A 15954-nucleotide genomic window follows, 5' to 3' on the forward strand; every position below is an offset into this window, starting at 1 on the left:
TCGTAATCCACCTTCAAAGCGGTACTACAAAGAACAATTTTCGATCAGGGGGGGATCAAGAATAAATCGACATGACTTTTAACCCTTAGAAGTTTGGGCTCCTGGAGTCTTGCTCAGTTTGGGGGGAAGCTGTCAATTCTTCTTATGCTTTAGGAGTGATATCTCTGTTATTTTGGCACGGTTTCAAAATTTGAGATTCACTTTGTAAAATTATTCACGCTGAGCATATCCGAAAATTAAAACTATGTGAATTTTAGAACTGGTCATAGGCCTATACGTTGAAATGTTGAGGTCACTTATGAGTGTAATTTGTAGCGTGAGTTTACACATTATGTTTTGGTAGAGTAATGAAGAACGTGCATAGTAATGTTGTGATTAATTTTTTTTACATTATTTTACATACAGCTAATGCCCTTCACGCTGTGAAACAGTTAGGATTAACGAGACATGGACCAAATTAATTACTTTCATCCAGCTGGTGGGAAAATATTTCAGAGGATGTGCTGAGAAATGCCTTATATCTTTCAATTTATAATCTTTATTCGCTCAAAATTTATGCTCAATAAAGGTGAATAAAAGTTAGGAAAAGTCAAGAAATCTCGTAATCGCAGCCTCAGTGGTTTTAGAGATACAACTGTTGATACAAAAAAGTTGAATTGACAGCCCCCTCCCCAACCTTCAAAGGGTTTGCATTGAGTCAACTGATCTATGCCTTAAGGTTTACGTCTGCTCCGGAGATCAGTAAAATATAAGGTTGTCATCTTTAGTGCAACAAGACCATTGATTGATTGGTTTAGTGAGGATTCGTAGTCCCATTACTTTCATTTTGAGTGATTATACTGATTTTCAATTTATTCCTACAAGACGTTACATAATGAAAAAATGTATAACTAAGGTTGGAAGACATTACGTCATGTCTTTTCAATTCAAAATGAAGTTTAAAATTTATTCTTTTGTTCATAGTTGTAATCCTCCTTCAAAGCGGTATTACAAAGAACAATTTTCGATAAGGGGGGCATCAAGAATATGTCGACATGACTTTTAAGGTTTACGTCAGCTCCGGAGATCAGTAAAATATAAGGTTCTCATTATCGTGATTGTAAGCCGCGGGAAATTTTTTCTCTAAAAAACAGATTCCCGGGAAGCTAAACATTTTTTCCAGCCCTGGTAGAAAACAAGAGAAATTAAATAATATACCACTGTCTTGCACCAGTGGCGTAGCCAAGGTGAGGGAGGTTCGGGGTTCCAACCTTTCAAATTGAATTTACGGATGTTCTACATTGTTTAGGCTACAAGACAAGTTTTAGCCTATGATGTACTTTCTCGTCAAACTGTGCAAGGATGCAAGCCATCTGCAACTGCTGAGATCGCTTGTTCGATCTAGATTAACATCTAAACAGCTATTCGTTATACAAAACTTGAATATATCAGAAATAGCCTAAAGTAACTTCATTGTCTCAAAGCTTTTTGTTTGACACTCATCAAGATGTATGACCTCTATGACGTTACATTTTCTAAACTTTGGGTTGACTTTAGAGCATAAAAGTTAGTGATTTACCGGAATAAGATCGTTTTTTGAATCAACCAAGGAGAAAATTGATAAATAATAAAACTGTAATAATCTCGCAAAAAAAAGCAATCAACCTATGTCTCTAAAACAAAGTTTGCCTAATTTTAAACCAAACTGCATTAAAAGAGCGAATTTTGCCAATACCAAACATTTAAATATCTCAGTCTGGAATTAGCAACAAGAAAACATAGAGACTTAGCTTTATTTCCGAAAAATGCCGAAGAAAACATGATCTTATCCTTTTGCTATGCCACCGGACGGTAGCCACTTTAACAAGTCGAAATTCTGCCACTGAAATTGACTACAATGCAACCGCCAACCAATCAGAACATGTTATAAGAGGCTGCCGTCCAATTGTGATCATTCTAGCACTCATCCAGAGAGTTAATGCTTGTTTTGAACTTTATTTGGTAATTAAAGAAGAAAAAGAGCAATAGCAGTAGTGGGAATCGAACCCGCGTCAATGAAATGACTACTTTCTAGCCTTAACCCTAACCCTTAAGCTAACCAGCTGACAAAAATTCCATCACTTAATTTGCTTTCTATCATCTTCTTTTCGCCATTTTTTACGTCACTTAAACCGTAGCTTCTGATTGGTTGGCGGTTTCATTCTAATCAATTTCAGTGGCAGAATTTCGACTTGTTAAAGTGGCTACCCCACCGGACAGCACCATTTTACAGAAATATTCATACCCACAATTTTGTTGAAAATGCTCTTAGAATGCACCAAACTGAAAGTAATTTTTCAAAATTTTCTGGGGGATGCCCCCCAGACCCCCGCCGCTAAGTGTCGCCTTCGGCAAACACGCCATCGGGTTTCGCCCGCCGGCTGTCAACAACCCCCCTTTCAAAATTTTTGATTATGCTACTGTCTTGCACTGTCAATATTTTGCCCCCCCCAATGTTGAAGGTCTGGCGGCGCCACTGGACTGTCAGGTCGTTTTCTTGAATCTCAGCCAATTTATTCCTCGTAACGATTAATTTAGACTGTACCTCAGCTATCCTTAGAGGCTTTACATTATCTTCCATCTTCCTTGCCTGTGCCCTCGTAACAGCGGCAGCACATATACCCCACTCCGGATCAGGTTCACTAGGTGGCCTTGCTTCATCCACATTACCAATTACTAAATCAATGTCAAACAAACACCTTTCCAAACACAAGGCTTCCACCATTCCGCTTAAGGTAAGGAGTATCGATATGCACTCTGGCTAAAGGTTCTTGAATTAAAGTGCTATCAATTGCCCTGGTACGACCCGTTTTACCAGTCAACTGATCTTTACTGACTATAGTGGCAAAGGTTTTATATCTTTGATGTTAAACTTTAATTAGACAATTTTTTAGTTGAATTGATGCAAATTGATAAGTTTTAAGTCATCCTAGGGCCTTATATCGAACACTCGACGTTGGTGTAATGTTTTTATTGTAAAAACATTGTAAAATTGTAAAAAAATCCATATCCATTCCGCCTTATCATCTCCATTCCGCCGCTTTTTACCTTCCTTTTTTTCACCCTCCCAATAATAGTTGCGTCCGTTTTGTGATGTCATATTAACCAGGGAGGCGGATTATATACAAGACGATCCCTATAAGACGATAGAGATCGCCTTGATTCTATAGGAGCACGCTTAGCGCAGTTATTAAGCTGCTGCTGTTATGCTATTTCCAAAAGAAGCTCAACGAGGCAGGACAGCATTGCAATTGCAAAGTTAAGGTTTCAGTAAGCATTTTCCTTACGTTTTTGTAAATAATTTTCAAACGCGCAATTTCCAGCGTTTGATATTGACAACCGCGCAATTTCCAGCGTTTGATGTTGACAGCCGCGCAACTGCAACACCTGAAACTCTTCTCCCCCGCGCAATGTTCAAACTTTCCAATCTGGAGTGGACATTAAGTAGTGTAATAATCAATTCACCTGCCTTTAGCTGTAGGTCATAAAAATGTTTGTCGTATTTGTAGCCTATTCCATTTGTACAGTTATATTTTGTTTACTGCTAAAAAATTGTAAACAGTAAACAAAATAGCATTTCTCATAGATTAATTAGCATTTACAATCCTGTAATTATAAATATCCCTGACTTTACAGAGGTAGCTATCAGCAAGTGTAACCAGCATACATTTAGATACCAGTATAATATAATAAGTACGGCCATTTAAAGTCATATTTTTTTTCTATGCATCAGTAAGTCGTGAAATTAATTTTAACGCAAAAACCGCATCCCTATGAGGAATATTAAGAAAGTTATGAAGTCATATAAAGTCATATTTTCCTGGTTAGGTCATAAATCAGCTTTTTAAGTTATATAGTCATATTTTTGAGTTATAAAGTCATACCGTTGTATGTTATAGTTTAAATAAAAAGTACCAATCTAAGCGGTGAAGCAATTAAGCACTAAGAAAGTAAGGTAATTTCTGATTGAACGAACGCAAACTGTAGAATTAGCCTACATAACACTTACAGTCACAGACCTATATTTTGTGAGGTCACACATTGCATTATGAGGTCACACATTGCATTGTGTTGCAACACAATCTGTTCTACTTACTAAAGTCATTTTTACGTCCAACTCGTAACTTCAAAGACTCTAACATCCCACACTACATGAAACTGTACTACAACAGTGGTTTAAAATAAAAATGAATGTGTATTACTGTTATGTTGCGTATGTTTTACTCTTTACTTCCGTGAGTGACGTTGTTCGCATGTAAAAATAAACGATTTTCACATAAAGTCATATTTTCCAAAAAATAAAGTCATATTATTGATTTTTTAAGGTCATATAAAAATGGCCCTAATAATAAGTATTTTACGACAGTTGCCAGTGTTTTGTTTGTGATTTCAAATCGTTGCTGCTTTGTTTAATTTCTTTCATTCCAAGCAAAGATGAAGCTATAACTTGATAGACCTGTGTTTACTATTAGTTATATTTCTGCTGTGTTCTGTACACTGCTGGGTTGATGGTTGTTTATAAAGTTATAAAAGTTTAATTAGGTAGTAGTTAGCCGGTATTGTGCAGTAAGCATTACGACATTTCATTAAGCACCAGTAACCTATGAAGGCTTTCTGAGTACCTGCAAAGTTGTCAGTGAGTAATGAAGCTGTTAGACCTTACCTAATAGGGTGGAGTGAAAAAAACTTTTTTTTTAAATTCAAAAAAAGGGGGGTCTAGATCCCTGACAAATTGGCAAAAAACAACAACAAAACTGGTTTCGGGGAGCTGCACCTCCTATTGGCCGTGCTACCCCCCATTTTATGGGAGAGTACCCCCAAATTTCTCAAATCGGCTATAACTTTGGAACTGCTGGTGCTAGGAACATGAGTTTGGTATCAAATGATGCAGAATCATCATATTTCTATCTGCTCTAAGAGGACTTTTTGCCTTAATCTCACTAGAAAAAAAGTTATGACAAAAAATGTATATTTTACCATGTTTTGGACAAAAACGGTAGCGCAGGCACAAGGTAATGGGTAAATGTGTACTGCATATGCACTATGCAGGTTACAGATAACTTGGATACTTTGGCTTATTTTATTTGCAATAAATATACAGCATAGTATGCATAATATATGGCATGATACACATGACATAAAGAATACAAGGGTTAATTGAGAGCATGTTGGCAGTGGCAACCATGGTCTAACGGTACAGTAGTGTGACTGCGGACTGGTAATACAAAATAGTGCTCATGTCATGTATACACACACTTGCAAGTAACAATTTTACTGCATGAGGTGGGGGTTACTAACTGGACACCTGTTCAAAGTGTAGGTGCATAAAACATGACATATAGAGCATATACTGTAATTGGTGATGGGTAGACTGTGATCTGCCATGAAATCATTGTCAAGAAAATACCAGCACACAGATTGATATGATCCATACTGCTGCACGTGCTAGGCCACCAGTACTACGTTGAGACTTCAACCAAAATGGTGAACATGTCAATCTTGTGGGAATTCCTTCTTGCTGTTGAATTCTTTCATAAGTTGACGAGGTTGCACCTTCTGACGAATCAGCCAATACCTTCATCCAAAAGCTACAACAGATTCTTGCTTCAGTCACAAGCTTGACATGATGCTCCACCACTTGGATGTGGCAAGGATAATCGAGCTGCAGAGGTTAGCCAATGACATTGTCAAGCTGTTGATCTGTTAGCGATCTCATGATAGGTGGCTCAGACTTATGAACTAAGCCAAGCTTCACAAGTTGGTGGTATGATTTTGCTTTAGTAGCTATGGCACAAGTAATCTGCGTATTGCAGGTGGCACCGCTGGTGAAATTTCCTTTCTCAGCTTTTGATTTTCATCTTCTGCTTGTTGTGAGCAGCCAACATTATTCTTGCTTTGCTTTTTCTGTTCTTGTGAACGTAACGGATGGATTTGTTGGACTGCTTCTCTTTATAATTGGCAGTCTTCATCACCTAGCATACCAACAATGACATTTTCAGGGTGATAAAAAATGCATTGCGTTCCAAAACCTTCCAGAAATCTCTTTTACTTCTTGGTTTGGGAAGGACAGATTTCTTTGCAACATGTTGAAGAAGTTTTTTGACTCATCAGATAATGAATTGTGGTGTTTTATTTTAAACTAAGATGTGAAGCAAACCTTGGTGCAGTACTCAGACAAGATCATGAAACTTTTTAAAGGGTTGATCGCAGATGTGTATTTACTAAGTAGCCTACAAGCAAGTGTTTGCCACCTTGAATGACATAATTACCCGACTGACAAAAATTGCAAGTCTTCATCAACATGCCCAAGCAGAAGAGCTCAACATATTCTGTAGCCATAATACTAGTCAGAACTAAGGTTATCGATCACACTGTTGGGCAACACAGAAAATTTGGAATTGATTTGATTTGGACAATTTTCTATGCAGAAACGCTGGCTCCCAATTCCTTTCCTATGATTCCAGAAAAAGATGAAGGGTTATTTGTTGTCCCATCTAAGTTTGTAAATATATGTCGCAGAGGGAGATCGTTGCAATGCAGAAAGCCAATAACCCACTGCACTTGTCTTTTGAGTTGCTCTTTCAGATGACGAAGTGCTCCATGTTCAATTGTTCATTTCCAGTCATTGCAGCAGTACTATCGTTTCCAACGAGTGCGAGCTTGTCATGAAGTTCAGTATCTGCAATTTCTTGCAGCACACTTTTGCTACAGATAAGCCAGTAGGCTACCATCCATTGCACATGCAGCAGTATGGATCATATCAAACCTGTGTGCTGGTATTTCCTTGACAATGATTTCATGGCAGATCACAGTCTACCCATCACCAATTACGTCTACCAACTACAGTATATGCTCTATATGTCATGTTTTATGCACCTACACTTTGAACAGGTGTCCAGTTAGTAACCCCCACCTCATGCAGTAAAGTTATTACTTGCAAGTGTTTGTATACATGACATGAGCACTATTTTGTATTACCAGTCAGCAGTCACACTACTGTACCGTTAGACCATGGTTGTCACTGCCAACATGCTCTCAATTAACCCTTGTATTCTATATGTCATGTGTATCATACCATATATTATGCATACTATGCTGTATATTTATTGCAAATTCAATAAGCAAAAGTATCCAAGTTATCTGTAACCTGCATAGTGCATATGCAGTACACATTTACCCATTACCTTGTGCCTGCGCTACCGTTTTTGTCCAAAACATGGTAAAATATACATTTTTTGCCATAACTTTTTTTCTAGTGAGATTAAGGCAAAAAGTCCTCTTAGAGCAGATAGAAATATGATGATTCTGCATCATTTGATACCAAACTCATGTTCCTAGCACCAGCAGTTCCAAAGTTACAGCCGATTTGAGAAATTTGGGGGTACTCCCCCATAAAATGGGGGGTAGCACGGCCAATAGGGGGTGCAACTCCCCGAAACCAGTTTTGTTGTTGTTTTTTGCCAATTTGTCAGGGATCTAGACCCCCCTTTTTTTGAATTTAAAAAAAAAGTTTTTTTCACTCCACCCTATTACCTAACCTATTAACTAGTGTTACACTGTAAATATTGGTCCGTTTTGTTAAAGATCATAGTAATTTTCTTATGTATGCTGTGATTCCTGTGAAGTAGTTGCAACATGTGATGAAGTTATTAAACCTCATCTACATAAGTTAGCACTCATGCACCATTTCAATAACAACTGTTTTTTAGCATGACCAATGGTGTTTGCATAAGAAAAAAATAATTACATGTAGAAAAGTTAATTCAACAGTTACAGCAACTGCTGTTCATAATTGTGCTTCTTAAATTCAGCAATCATAATGTTTCATGATTACTGTTCGTTGGAAAATCTTGTATACAATTCTATGAAGCTGACAATTAATTGTAAGCTACTAATCGAAGTATTAGTCTTGTTTGTGTTTTCTTTTTTGATTGTAACCGATTTGTTTAATTGTTGATTAGTTTCATAACTCAAATTATTCTTTATGCCAACCTTCCATCATATGTAAAAAAGTCAATACTTCCATAGATTTCAAGGAACCATGAATAAACTCTGCTCATTCAAATCCAAGTGTATATTTTGCTAGTGTTTCCAGTATGAAATGGGCCCAATTTCCAATCTGTTAGAGAGATTTTTTATCCAATAATTTTTGTAACAAGTATAAGAGTGTTAATACTGTTAGAAAGTTGTAGGTAAATTGGCGAAATTAATATTTATGAAGTTATAGTTTTGCTTGAACTATTTGTTAGCCCATATTTCATCATTCGCAGAGACTACATGGCATTGCGTCGAAAGCGATTGCCAATAGGGGCCCCTAAACTTAGCTGTGCCTCGGGCCCCCATGACCTTTAATCAGGCCCTGTATGTAGGCTACCACTTTTTGAAAGTTTTGTCTGACCTGACCAGCTCAGTGACATCCATCATGTGAAACACTACCGGTACTAACAAAGTTTCATACCTAGGGTAATCATTGCAAAAAGAGTGGCTCAACATTGCAACTAAAGACATCAATTACTTTGATAGGGGTCACTGTTGGATACCATATCCAATAGTGCCCCACTTTGACAGGTGATTTTAACGCCTGATTATGAAATTTGTGTAAAACTTTTTAAACTTTTTTTTATGTGGAAATACTAAAGAAAAGGAGGAATTTTCATAGTAGAAAAAAAAAATTTGATGTCTAAACCTCAATTTTCCAAAAAGCGGGGCACTGTTGGACACTCTCCCTTATAGTGGATGGAATAATTCCCAGAGAACATTTCAACAATAGAAAACTTTACTCTACCAATCTCGCTAACTCGTCCTGCGTTAAAAGCCTCTAAAGCAGGGGTGTGCAACCTTTATTACAGGAGGGCCAGATGCCCAGATATAATTAACTGGGTGCCGCGGGCCGCACGTTTGTTTAACATATGATTTCTAGTAGTTGCACCACAAAAAAGTTTTTTTTGTTATTCTTATGGCATTATTAGGGGTTATCTCTTTGCAGAAATAATAAGTCAAGGCGCATAAATTCCTGAAGAAAACTGCTAGGCCTATTCAAATTTATTGTCACACCGACTTTATACGAGGTCAGTGAGAAATTTGCAGCTGACTTCTTTTCTCGACTGCTCTTTCCCTATTTACTTTAATGGAAGTGCTTGCAATTCAAAGTCCATTTTCCGAATGTTCGTCTGTCAGAACCGATCGATAGGGAGATTTCATGACGCCTATTTTAGAAAAAAATTGTTCGCACAAATGAGTTGAGCCAAAAAGAGCCATTTTTGAAGCCATGAGTTTTTTCAAATGTGGAAAGTCATCTTGGTTGAGATGTTTTCGGTAAAAATCGCCAAGATTCGTTTCTAAATAATTAGCATTTAAATCCGTTTTCTCTTGAAGATCAATCAGTTCAAGTTGGATATTAGCTGGTGCTTTGTCACTGTCTGTGTTGAATGGCGATGAGAATATATCAAACAAATGTTCATGAGATTTGAAGTCCTTGAAACGAGCCAAAAATTCATACAACAATTTTTCAAGTTGGTCTGCAAATTCAGTTTTCTTCTCAGGATGCATTCCATAGTCTCTCAACGTTGGAAGTGGAAAAGATTTTCTGTCTGTATGTGAGCTTTCCAAAGTCGTAATTTGTTCATAAAGCTTTTTATATGACCATACATTTTTACGTACCAAATGATTAAATAGAATGGATTTGCGGTGGCCAGTGGGAGATTTCTAAAATGGTTAGCAAAAGGTGCTAAATCTAATCTACAGTAGCCTACAATAATCTACTCCACAATGAATAGTTCACACGTAGACCTACCAGACTAAACTAAATTAGGCCATAAACACGGGTCGCGCACAATTCAAAATTGGCACATCTTTGCGGGCCGCACAATTTTTCTTCGCGGGCAGCACGTTACACACCCCTGTTCTTAAGTATGCAAAACCACCAGGAATAATTAAGGCTTTGTCAGTCCGAGGATAAAGATTCAAAACCAATCAACTATTAAGTTCGACGCTTAGCCTAACGTGCTCTACAAAAACCTTCGTTTTGGTACTTTTTACAAATCCTGCCATATGGCAAGTGAAAATGCTTTTATTGTCGGATGTTAAAAAAATGATGATATCGGTAATGATTTTTGGAGAAAATATGAACGCGTCTGATCCTTTCCCAACGAATACGGTAATGGCAATGTTTTTAAGAGGTGAAAATAATTGTCGATCATGCTGAAAGACGCACGTGCCCCGCTATGTTCTAAAAAAGCTAGTTTTTGCAAAGCCAAGTTTTAGGAAGTTCTTGTACCATCCCCAGGCCTGCATTGGCGAAGTGAAGTTTCCAATTGTTGTTGTCTATGAATTATTCCATCTACTAGGTGCCGCTAAATGGAGAGCAGACCTAAGCATTAAAATGCGTAAACTGAACCAATAACACATTTCCAAAAAAAATTGTTTTCAATAGCACTGGCAAGCCCTAAAGTCCAATGTTTTATTTATTCTTAATTTTTTCAAAATGACCAAAAAGTATAAACACTGCTCGAGAATACGTCACTATCGACAGCAATAACAAAAGCCACGTTACCACATCTGATGTTTTAACATCAGTTCTGATGTTTTGAGCAAACTGTTTGATGTGTTGATATAGGCCTACATACTTAGCCTACAGTTAAATCGCCCACAATAACAATTCGCAGTAATTTGCTCGATCAGCTGAAATTGCTAGTACGGTAGTCTATAGTTCAGTTGTTTTTATTTCTGACCATCATATCAAAACAATACACGTCAACATAGCAAAGGTCGAGAAAAAGGTAGAAGCGACAAAACGCGAACGTTAAAAACGTGCTTGTGACCGAAGTAAGTTATTGAGTTGAAAAAAAAAATTTGGCACGGTCGCAACACCTTCAGAAAAATTTAAGATATAAGAAAATAAAAAAAAGAAAATGTTAATAAACAAAAAAAAACAAATAAATTTAGGCTATAGCTTTATTAGCCCACATAGCTTTAGCTGATATATTTAAGATTTGTATGGACAGTTGCTATGAAGATCGGCCATGGTGCGTTATCAAGAGTGCTGATGGTCTTAAGGGGAACACGTCTTGATGCGTTTAGCTCATAGCAAGAAGAGCAAGGCAGGCAAAGAAAACCCCACAAAGAAATCCTACCACGGGCAAAGCCATTTCAAGCGCAACGCACCATAGGCCTTGCACGACTCACAAAATAGATAGGCTATAACTTGACGACACTGAAAACAATGACGAAAACAAATAAAACAAACTAGCAAAAACAACATCATCATCTTTCGGAAACTCAATTATACCCAGGGAAGTTATGTCTTGAAGATATCAAGCGTGCTTTGATAAAAGTTGCGTTGATAAAGCGATAATTTTAAACCCCAGTCAGCTAAACTCGTCACTTCCACACTGATCCAACGTTAGCAAACGTTGAATTAATGCAAAAACGACAGGCATCGCTAGCTGGGAAGTAGTAGTGGCATGTCACAGTAATATGATAAATTTGGGTTACCGTGTATATGTTTTACACGTTAAACCATAACAAAAGTGATAAAGAAATCCAATTTGGCATGTTAGAAAAATAGATAAATAATCAGACAATAGCATGACGATCCAGTCCAAGATATTGATATAAAAAACAACTGGTTGGAGCACATGGCCACCGCTTCACCGAAAGATGGCGATTGGTCAAAGAGGATGGAGAAACTTCTGAAGACTCTGTAGAACTTCTGTGGACAAAAAACACAAGAACCAGAAGGCCAGTAGGAGTACTTACAACCTTACTATTTTGCTAATGAATCTACACACATTGGCCTATCATTTCTGGGCAAAAAAATAATATTAGTATGTTTGGTGCATGTAATACTTAGATAGGATCATTTTAAGAAAGATTTAGCTTGTTCATTTTTAATTTAAAGCCTTTTACAGTGTTGCATTCATTTCTTATAGTAGGGGGAAGCTTGTTCCAAACTGTTGGCCCCATGTACCGTATTGATTGTTTGCAAGTGTTAATTCTACAATATATCGGAATATAAGGAGAATTACTTCTTGTTGTTAGGCTACTTGATTGTTTACACATAATTATATCATTGAATGTTGTGGGAAGTAGCCTTTTTAAATATTTAAACATGAAAGTTGCAATCTCTGTAGTTTTCATGTGGTTAATTGATTCTAAATTGTTGAGTTCCATTACACCTTTTACGCTTTCTCTGCGGTCAATGTTAAATACAGTACGAAGAAAGTTATTGCATGTACGTTGTAGCTTTTGCAATGTAGTTTTGTTTTCATGACACCATGTTGAGATACAATATAATATCTGACTCTCAACTAGAGAATGGTAAATGGAGAGAAGTGCTTGTTTGTTTAGGAAAGGCTTAATTTTTTTTGTCACGCAAAGTGTTGATCTTATTTTTTGAAGCAAGATTTCCATATGAGATTTCCATGACAAATGCTCGTTTACAATATTATTCCCAGAAACTTTATTGAGGCAACTTGTTCTATGTTGTTTTTTCGAATATTTAAGGGTGGGTGGCTTGATAGTGTCTTGCTTCCTTGACTTGAAAATAATATATGTTTGGTTTTGGTGACATTTAGAGACAATCGATTTGTTGATAGCCATTGATCTATGCATACAAGCTCTTGATTTGCAATATCATATACAGCAGAAACGGTTTTATTTTTATATATAATGGTGGTGTCATCTGCAAACATAATTGCAGTTCCGTGTTGAAGGCAGTTAGGAAAGTCATTTACATAAATCAGGAATAGAAGAGAGCCTAAGATAGACCCTTGTGGGACACCCAAAGATATGTTGTTAATGTTAGAAGATAGTGTGCCATTGAAAACAACTCTTTTGTGCCATTGAAAACAACTCCTCAAAATCTCGAAATTTGGCCTTGTCTCCGGAACCGCTCATCATAGATCGACAAAATTAGTATCAAAATGCGCAGAAGGGTCGGTTTCCTATACCTGATCTAGAGAAGAAGGTACCCTGCCCAAATAAGGCCCGTGCCTAAATAAGGCCCACCCTTTCATATCTGGAAAACCAAAGCAAGCACGGAACATCTGTTGTAATCTAATTGGCTGCGATAATCATGTGAATGAACAGAAAAGTAATTTGGTTTCCTAGAAGAAACCACATGCCAGCAGAGTTTAGTTGTAAATTTCTGAAAGCTATCTTGCAGGAGTAAAATTTTGTTCAGTTCTTAATCTATCGGCGTTTTTCGTAAGTGGTGTTTGTTTTCTACCTTTGTTAGAGTTTCAGGATACTCTAAAGGGTCTAAAGTTTCAACATGTATTGACATACTGACCCTTCTTGGATAGTGTATTTAGGTAGTTCATGTTAAACTGATTGTGAAGACTTGCCCTAACAAGGCCCATCAAAATCAGCCATGGGCCTTATTAGGGTAGGTACCCCTGGCATTCAATTGTGGGCTTGTAAGGGCTGTTAGGAGAAAGACATTTCAGTTGATACTCCCTTACTGGCAGCTAACAAGTACAACCTCAGATCAAAACACCACCACCATGTGGTTAGGGCACAAAATAACTTCGGCTACCTGCTTCCAGTTTTGCGAAAATTGGGTTTCGCTTTTATTAGTATTTGGAAATTTTCCATTTGCTAACAAGGCTACTGCTGACCATGTCTTTGCTCCAAGTGATGTCACCAACATTGACCATACAGTCGGTGACCAATCTCAGCTGCCATCACCGAATCATGAAATGTTTTCATAGCCACCAACAAGTTGTGGGATGTCTCCCCAACCGTCAACAAGTCATGAGTTGTCTCCACAAATATCAACAAGGTATGGGATGTCTCCACAATCGTTAACAAGTCATGGGATGTCTCCACAAATATCAACAAGTAATAAGCTGTCTCAACAACCATTAACAAGTCATGAGATGTCTCCACAAATATAAACAAGTCATGGGATCTCTCCTCAACCATCAACAAGTCATGGGATCTCAACACAGCCCCCCATATCAACACCATGTCATAGCATTATGGCTACACCGTCAGCAAATACTCTAAGCAAGAAGCGGGGGCAAAGAAAAAGGAGCATTAGTTATCGCGCAACAACTGTATCGAAGTCTCTGTTTGACACGTATGGAAAAGGGAGAGAAAAGGCAAAACGAAAGGGGAAAACAGTAATTATGAAAAGACGTCCAAGTGTAGGAAATTGGTGTTTTCCAGTATGTTTAGAAAATACAGTCTCCGACATGAGACAACGTGAAAGTTGCAAAATGTGGTAGGCAACCATGAAGACGGCGTTGGTTTAACAAAAGATGATGATGAATTTGCATGCCCTGATTGTGATATGTAAATGTTTTATTGTTGAAAAAGAATTTCTTTGAAGAAATTTATTTGAACTTGTGATTGAAAAAAAAACTTGTCTGCACGAACTTACGATTGATTGGAAAAGAACTTACTTGAACTCATTACGTGAAGTTTAATATTTCTTTTTGTAATAAACTATGGTAACGAAATTGTTTTTGGGATTTTTTGCGTTTTGATGTTGTGTATTGTTTTTTTTCCGCACTTTATGGTTTAAAAAATTGAGTTTAGATGGCTGGCCTTATTAAGGCAATGGTGCCCTTTTAAGGCTCACTCAGAAGTAATTAGCAAATCAACTATAATTTTAAAACCGTGGTCAATATGTTATTAAAATTATTCTAAAGAGGTGCTTTAAAGATGCTAAAACACAATAAAACACACAGTGGTACCCGCTTTTTCCATTTCATGATGAATTTGCGAAAAAATCAAAAAGGCGGGCCTTATTAGGGAAGGGTACCTTATTAAGGTCTATGTGCTTCAGAAAAAAATGTATTTCAAAAAATCTTATTTTCCGTCTATTTTCTCCTGATGAACAGAGATCAGATGATCAAGATAAAAGTTTTTCTGTATTTTTCCACTCTTGGAAGCTGTTATTGTATAATTGTTGGTGTTAAGTTTTCAGTACTGGGCTTGTCTAGTCTTGCTGTCTGGTTAAGCAAAGCCCCATCTTGCATTGCTCCGGGACTCTTCTTGGCGCCGTCCACAAAAGAAATGAAATAGGAAAGATATATTTCGTTTATGTGGAACAGTGTGGTCCAACTGCAGGCCCGCGGGCCAACCTGGCCCGCAAGCTCCGTTTTTTTGGCCCGCGAACTGATAGTCAGCTTTGTTTTAATCTAGCAATATCACTTCAATTTTTGTTTCTTTGTTACCGGTAGCATATTTACAAAAGGTTCCCTATCTCGAAAACTGACCAATCAGAAGCCGTATCGTTTTCTAACGTCAACTCATTTGCAAAGTTTCTTTGCGTGGTTGCGTCGAGTTCGTAGGTTTTCTCCAGGATTGCCAGTTCTGCGGTTTTCCCCTGGAGTTAGGCTAGTTTTATTTTGAAGTCGCGGAAAAATGTTAGCAGTGGCGTTTTTTATTGTTTTGTTCTATATTCATAAAAAAAATTCTGACTGTATTCTGGACTTGTTTCATCACTTTCGACGACTGGGCTACTTTTCAGTAGCAGTTGGGCTATAAATTTGAAAAACATCTGGCAACCTTAGTTTGCTGGCTATTTGTGTCTGCTCCTGTGTTGCCAGATTGGGCTACTTATCGCAAATTGGGCTACTTTCCATATGTGATTTGCGACAAAAAATTGAGCTTGGCGACTTGCGACTTTTTGGGCTACTTTTAAATTTAGATTGGCGACAATATAACAAGATTGCGACTTTTTTACATCGGAAATTTCTTACTAAAGTAAGTTTCGCTTGCAGTCTACTGACAGTTTATTTGTAGTTTACAAATTTTACAGTGCATTCTCATGTTTCCAAGACGTAGCAAGAGACATGGTTGAGTGAGTTTCTAGTCTATTCTAGCGTTACGTTATCACCGTTCTATGTCTTTACAGTTTACTCTTACTGTAGAAGTCAGAACGCAGAAGTGCTTGAAAAGTAGTGTGTTGAAAAAGTAGTGAGA

The sequence above is a fragment of the Aplidium turbinatum genome, chromosome 7, assembly GCF_918807975.1.
Source record: "Aplidium turbinatum chromosome 7, kaAplTurb1.1, whole genome shotgun sequence".
Lineage (NCBI taxonomy): Eukaryota > Metazoa > Chordata > Ascidiacea > Aplousobranchia > Polyclinidae > Aplidium > Aplidium turbinatum.